Source organism: Globicephala melas, chromosome 10 (assembly GCF_963455315.2).
Source record: "Globicephala melas chromosome 10, mGloMel1.2, whole genome shotgun sequence".
NCBI classification, from domain to species: domain Eukaryota; kingdom Metazoa; phylum Chordata; class Mammalia; order Artiodactyla; family Delphinidae; genus Globicephala; species Globicephala melas.
The window spans coordinates 20,146,323-20,153,927 of record NC_083323.1 but is presented as its reverse complement, the minus strand read 5'-3'; the positions used below and the strand labels follow the sequence as shown (position 1 = coordinate 20,153,927).

The following is a 7,605-nucleotide window of genomic DNA, read 5'->3' as shown; positions in this document are numbered from 1 at the left end:
CTGCGCCACCAGAGAAGCCCCTGTTTTATAAGTACTGACAAATGCATAAAATCACATATCCACCATTACACAAACTATCACACAGAATAGTTTCACTGCCCTAAAAACCCCCTGTGCTTCACCTATTTGTCCCCTCCTCCCAGCCCCTGGCAACCACTGATCTTTTTGTTGTCTCCATAGTTTTGCCTTTTCCAAAATGTCATAAAGTTGGAGTCTACGGTATGTAGCTTTTTCAGATGGGCTTCTTTCACTTAGTGATATGCATTTAAGCTTCTTCTATGTTTTTCTAAAACTTGATAGCGCATTTCACTTTTTTTAATTTAATTTTTATTTTATATTGGGGTATAGTTGATTTACAACATTGTGTTAGTTTCAGGTGTACAGCAAAGTGGTTCAGTTATACATATACATACATCCATTCTTTTTCAGATTAATTTCATGTTATCAATGAATAATATTCTATTGTATGGATGTACCATAGTTTACCCATTCACCTACTGAAGGACATCCTGGTTGCTTCCAAGTTTTGGCAATTATGAGTAAAGCTGTTATAAACATCCATGTGCAGGTTTTTGTGTGGACATAAGTTTTCAATTCATTTAGATAAATACCTAGGAGAGTGACAGGTGGCTCATATGATAAGCCAATGTTTCGCTTTATGAGAAATAGGTAACTGTCTTCCAAAGTGGCTGTACCATTTTGCATTCCCACCAGCAATGAATGAGAGTTCCTATTGTTCCACATCCTCTCCAGCATTTAGTGTTGTCAGTATTTTAGAGCTCAGCCGTTCTAACATGTATGTAGTGGTATCTTAATGTTTTTCAATTTGCAACTCTCTAATGACATACAATGTTGAGCATCTTTCATATGCTCATTTGCCATCTGTATATCCTCTTCGGTGAGGTGTCTGTTCGGATCTTTTGCCCTTTTTAAATTGAGTTCTTTTTATTGTTGAATTTTAAGAGTTCTTTGCACGTCTTGGATACACATCTTTTATCAGATATGTGTTTTGCGAGTATCTTTCCCAGTCTGTGGCTTCTTTCCATTCTCTTAAGATGTATCTTTTTTTAAATAAATTTATTTATTTTGTTTTATTTTTATTTTTGGCTGCGTTGGGTCTTCATTGCTGCGTGCAGGCTTTCTCTAGTTGCGGCCAGTGGGGGCTACTCTTCGTTGCGGTGCACGGACTTCTCATTGCGGTGGCTTCTCTTGTTGCGGAGCACGAGCCGTAGGTGCATGGATTTCAGTAGTTGTGGCACATGGGCTCAGCAGCTGTGGCTCACAGGCTCTAGAATGCAGGCTCAGTAGTTGTGGTGCACAGGCTTACCTGCTCCATGGCATGTGGGATCTTCCTGGACCAGGGCTCAAACCCGTATCCCCTTCATTGGCAGGCGGATTCTTAACCACTGCGCCACTAGGAAAGCCCCAACACAAAAATATTAAGTCAGCTGTGTAAGTATTATTTTGGATGAAAGTGAAAGAACCCAGTTAAAATTGGCTTAAGCATACAAAAGTGGAATTAGTGAACTAAGGTGACTGAAAAGTCCAAGGACTGGGTGGATGGATCCATTGGCTCACATAAGCTCATCTCAATCAATCTCTCTCCCTCCCTGTCTCTCATCTACTTTGCACAGAGTTCATTCACAGGCAGACCTCTCCATGAAGTGACACAATGGCCACCAACAGCTTCAGGCTCCTATCATCTTGCAAAACTTCAAGAAAAAGAAGCATCTTTTTCCCAATAGCTCAAAAAACTTCCAGATAGGGTCCCTGGCCCAGCTTGGGACACATGCTTACCTCTGAACCAGTTAGTTGGCCAAAGAAATACAACTTAGGACACAGGCCCTCCTAGGTGTCTAGTCTGAACTTCAGACACTAAGAATGAGGGAAGAGTGATTCCTCAAAGGAAAATAAGGATGCTGCTTCCAGAGGAAGAGAGAACAAACACTGTCAAGAAATCAACAAATGTCTACCATAACATCCAAGCATTTATTTCTCTAAACCTGGCCCTTCTAGTTCACATTCTTAAGCTGTGGGGTGGCAAAAAGGCAAACTGATATTAGAAGACCTGAATTCAAGTCCTTCCACCACTTAGAAGTTCTCCGATCTTCAGATCCCTTATCTTTAAAGTGAGGATAATACAACCTACCTTGCAAATGTGGATAGGAGAACAAAATAATGATAATAGCAAATACTTATAAAAGACTAAATAGTAATAATAGTAAACACATTCTATAGCACATGGGATGTGCCAGACAACGTTCTAAGTGCTTTAACATACAGGAGGTCAGTGATTCCCAAACTTGAGCCTGCAGCAGAATCACCTGGAAGGCTTGTGAAAGTACGGATTACTGGGCCCCATCCCCAGAGTTTCTGATTCAACAGGCGTGGGGTGAAGCCTGAGAATTCACATGTCTAACAAGTTCCCCTTGGGTGCTGCTGCTGCTGCTTGGGGACCACACTTTGATAACCAAAGTATTAGGTTAGTGACTCTTTGGAACAGCTCCATGCGGGGCACCAGTATTACCCCTAATTTGGTGGTGAGTAAACTGAGGTTCACATAGCAGTGACAAGGGTGTGAGCCTGGGACACCTGGTAGCAGAGTCCAAGCTCTCCTCTCCTTCAAAGAAGCAACTAAGATGTAATAGGACAAAAGCCAATTCGCATGCAAAGATATAACCAAGGGGAGGGTGGGAAAATGGAGAAGGGGAGATAAATCCAAACTGAGACCCTTATCCTTCCTACAGAAGATGTCAAGTTAAGGATAAAAATAGAGAGTAGAAATCATGAAAGTGGGTATGTGAAAATATGTAGGTGTTTAAATTGTTCAAAAAGCAGGTTAATTTAGGTTATCCTCTGACATCTCTTAAAAGAAAATAAGGAATTTAAAGTTCAGACAGAAATGCCAACGGTGAGTGAAAGTGGGGAAGGAAAACAAGCTGAACACAGAAGGCAGTAGCGTGTGTGCTTGTCTGTATGTGTGTTTCAGGAGGTGGGGAAGGGTGTTCCAAATATTTTAACACCGACGGAAAGACTGCACCAGCTCCCCTGTAAAATGCTGAGTCACTCACTGTATTAAACAGTAAAAATGGCAGCAGCGTCAATGATCTGCTCTCTGGAAGAGACATATTCAAAACCGAAGACAACAGCCTTCTTCTTGAGCAGATGCTGCAAAATGAAATGCCTAAGGGGGCCAGGTGGGTACCTCAGACATAAACCAGCGAGGGGGTCAGGGCTTGGACTACAGGGAGTGATTGCTGCTCTTCCAAATGTGGGCCCAGTGCTGTGGATGTTTTTAATTTTTCAAGAGAAGCTAGAAATCTGGATTTTCACTTGAAATCTCCAGATTTTTTACAAATTAAAAGATTTCACGAACATTTTTGGTGAGCAAAATATATCTGTGTGCTACACTGGGCTGGTGAAGCCTACCACTTTGCAATTTCTGGTCTAATGTCTCTGATGCCTGAGGCATAAACCAGGAAAGGAGAATAGAAGCTCAATGGTCTCAGTGCTAAAAAGCGATCATATGGTTGAAAAAGAAACAATAAAAATAAGAAAGACTGTTCATATAGGCATGTATAAGTTACAAGAGACTTTGACCTGCTTTATGTCAAAGGATCTCCTTACTAACCAGCAAGTAAAAAGGCAGACTTGGTTATTACTTAAAGGTGAGGAAACTGAGGCTGAGAGATTAAGTCACTGGTCCAATTATCAGCTAATACATGGAAGATCCTAGAATTGGGATCCAAATGTTCCTCTGAATCCAAACTCCATGCTCTTGCTGCCTCCCGATTTATATACAACAGTGAACATGGTTCTCACAAGAAGGGAACGATCTTTGGGTCAGCTTCTCTTAACTACCGTAATTAAGAGTTACTAAAATATCTTCCTTGGCTTTCTTCTTTTCCCTTCACTTCCCTCTACTGGTTTGAGATCTCACTTCCTTGGTCCCTTGTTCTGAGTCAGAACCATTTCCCGTTTGATATATTGCAACTTTTGAGCCCCACCATGCAGACCTGCCCCCTTCCTGACATCACGTACAATATCTTACTAACCTTTCAAGAGCCTTGGATTACTGTTGTCCCCACCTTACGCTTAAGGAAACTGAGGCTCTCCCTACCTCTGAGTTTCACCCTGTTCTTTGTTTTACTTTTTATTAGCCCAAGGATACTATGGGTGATACCAGTGCCCAGTGCTAACTTGAGAGGATGTGGCTTTGGATTAAGAGCTAAAAACAACCAAATTGGGCTTCCCTGGTGGCACAGTGGTTGAGAGTCCGCCTGCCGATGCAGGGGACACGGGTTCATGCCCCGGTCCAGGAAGATCCCACATGCCATGGAGCGGCTGGGCCCGTGAGCCATGGCCACTGAGCCTGCGCATCCAGAGCCTTGCTCCGCAACAGGAGAGGCCACAACAGTGAGAGGCCCGCATACCGCAAAAAAAAAAAAAAATTGTATTTGACTACTTTGAACCCTTGCATATACTGCTCCTTCCCTTGTTCCCTCTACCTAGATAACACCATTTGTGTCCATGCTCCTCCCTTGCCTGGTTTTCTTCTATCCATCTTCCAGATCTCAGCTTAGATGTCACCTCCAGCTAGAAGCCTTCCATGTCTAGGCTAGGCAAACTTCTCATGTGTTCTTGTAGTCCCTTGGGCTTTAAATTAGAGTGTGCACTAAGGAAACAAAGATTAAAAAGCAAAACTTCCCAATCAAGCTTAAGAAGGAAGGAAAGAAAGAATTATGTGTCTAAGTGAACTAGCTGGAATGGATGGGGCAGGCAGAACGATTGCGGTAAAAAGAAACAGAGGATTGCAAGGGGTATTTAAGGCCTTGGCATGGAGGGCAAAAGCTGGGGGGCAAGAAGATTCATAAGTAAACAGTGGTGTTCTTCGTGGCTGCTTTGGACATTCCACAGAACCTGAGAAACAGCTTTGGAAGAAACCTTAACAATCCTGTGGCACAACCCTCATCCAGTGCAGGAGTTACATTAGTCTTGAGTTTGTCAGGGTTAAACAAAGTACTGTACGCTTTGTTAATTCAACAAACATTCATTAAACTCTTAAGTTCACGGGATACGCTGGTGATACAAAGTTGAAAAAGTACATGGTTTCTGCCCTTAAGGAACTTGTCAGGTAGCCAGACAGTAGACTGCTTATTCATTCAGCAAACATTTATACCATTCTCTGTGCGCCAATACAATTCCTTGAAAAACTGGTATTATTATCACTTCTTTTAATAGATCAGGAAGTTGGGTCTCAGAAAGGTTAGGTAACTTGTCAAAGGTTGTGCAGTTATGGTACCTGGCACCTTTCATCCATTAGCTTCTTTACTCTGCACAACAACGCCCTATAAGGTAGGTGCTTTCATTAGCTCCGTTTTACATAAAAGGAATTGAGGCTCAGAGAGGGTAAGTAACTTCCCCAAGACTACACCAGTAATAAATGGCAGAGGTAGGATTCAAACCCAGGCAATCTGGTTCTAGCATCTATGCTCTTAACCACCATGTTGTATTGATAAATTGTTCAACCAGAGCTGTCAATATTATACGGATCATATAATGAGTAACAATGCAATATATAACTTGTGTCAGTTTTTTGATTTTCATGTTTTTCTCTACTCCTTATTGTCCCATTAACTCCATTACCAAAAATAAATGACAGAGAAGCAAAAGGACACAATTATCTGGGGGTAATTTTAGCAATAGGTTGGGAACATTGCTTAGAGTAGGGGCTCTTACCCTCAGGTAACTGCAGACTTCTCTTTGAAATCATCTATACATTTTAGTGTGAATGAGCTTATTAGTATTTTTCTGAAGAGAAGGTCTACAGCTTAGACTTAGACTCCTTGAAGGCTCTGTGACCCAACAAGGTGAAGAACCACCTAAAGAAAAAAAAAAAAAAAGCCAATTAGCTTACTGGAAGCCAGTCAAACATTGGGCATTTCTATATTTTATTATTAAAAAATAAAATCCATAAATGCTATGAATCCATTAAAAATATTTACAGCAACCCTGTGACAACATAAAAACATTGATGTCGTAATGCCAGTAACAATACGAAAGTGTTTTATCTACTTTACTTCTTCACCTGATTGCCTCCTCAATCCATACATATTTCGCTTCCTTTCCTCTACACCGGACCATACTTGTCAAGGTCATCAGTGACCATCACCTTGTCAGGTTCAGCAGCTACTTCTCTCTCCTCAGTTTTCACTATAGCTGGCCACTGGCTCTGCTTCCAGGCCAGGACTAGTCTGTTTCTACCTCACTGGCTCTCTTTCCCAGTCACCTTTCTGGTCACTGCTAAATGGTGGAGCATTCCAACGTTCAACTTGGGTCCTCTTCTTTTCTTTGTCCTCCCTTTCATCGCTCTCTCCCTAAAACATCTCATCCAGTTCCATGGCTTTAAATAACTTCACACTTTCTGTAAAGTGTATTTAAGTCACACCTCCAGCCCTGACCTCTACACTGAGCTCTAGGCAGGAATATATTCAATTTGTCTACTGAATATCTCTTCTTGGCTATCTAAGATGTAAGCACCTCAGACTAAACATTTCCAAACAAAATTATTAATATTATCAGTCTCTTTTTCAGCTCACATAACAGAGCATGGCCCATAGCAGACTGTCAAGAAATATTTGTTTAATGAGTAAGTGAAAAAACACACACACACACACACCTGTTTGTATAATTACGTTTAACAACAGGACGTAAGAATGGTAGAAAAATACCAAAACGTTAACTGGTTGTGCACGAAACCATGAGTTTTCTTTAAAAGTCCTTTCCAATTTTAAATGGAAAAATAGTGGTTAAGAATATCAGACATTGGGCTTCCCAGGTGGCGCAGTGGTTGAGAGTCCGCCTGCCGATGCAGGGGACGCGGGTTCGTGCCCCGGTCCGGGAAGATCCCACATGCCGCGGAGCGGCTGGGCCCGTGAGCCATGGCCGCTGAGCTTGCGCGTCCGGAGCCTGTGCTCCACAACGGGAGAGGCCACAAGAGTGAGAGGCCCGCGTACCGCAAAAAACAAACAAACAAAAAAAATCAGACATTGCAGGGGTGGGATAGGGAGGGTGGGAGGGAGGGAGACGCAAGAGGCAAGAGATATGGGAACATATGTATACGTATAACTGATTCACTTTGTTATAAAGCAGAAACTAACACACCATTGTAAAGCAATTATACTCCAATAAAGATGTTAAAAAAAAAAAGAATATCAGACATTGGAACTCTGACCTCTGCCAGACTGCCACTTACCGGCTGCACATCCTTGCTTTCTCCGTATGCCAAAGGGACTTAGAAATACGTACCTCATCTGTAGTCATGCAACGTTCACAATGCGATTTACTGTGAAATTATGAATGTAAAGAGCTTTGCCTGATGCAGTATACATAGTGAGAGGTAGTCGTTATTGGCTGTTAATGATGACAGGCATGTTTTCTTTTATGATAAAAATACACATTTTTCTTGTAAACCTTTACTGAAGAGAGTTCAAAATACTCCGCCCCCACATACCCACTCAGCCAGAGCCTCCCAGTCTCCAGCCAGCTGCAGGGGGCGGGCGCGCCTGCTCCGTCCGCTTCTTCCGCCCACGTGACTCGCTCTGC

General features: G+C 42.3%; 1 long non-coding RNA gene across 1 annotated transcript; it reads right to left on the bottom strand.

Moving 5' to 3' along the window:
- Positions 1–304: 304 nt before the first annotated feature.
- LOC115852955 (uncharacterized) lies at positions 305–7,545 on the bottom strand. The gene is made up of 3 exons (XR_004039331.2): positions 7,256–7,545; positions 5,740–5,882; positions 305–1,414 (listed from the first exon to the last, which is right to left on the bottom strand). It is a non-coding gene; the product is annotated as an uncharacterized lncRNA (long non-coding RNA).
- Positions 7,546–7,605: the final 60 nt, after the last annotated feature.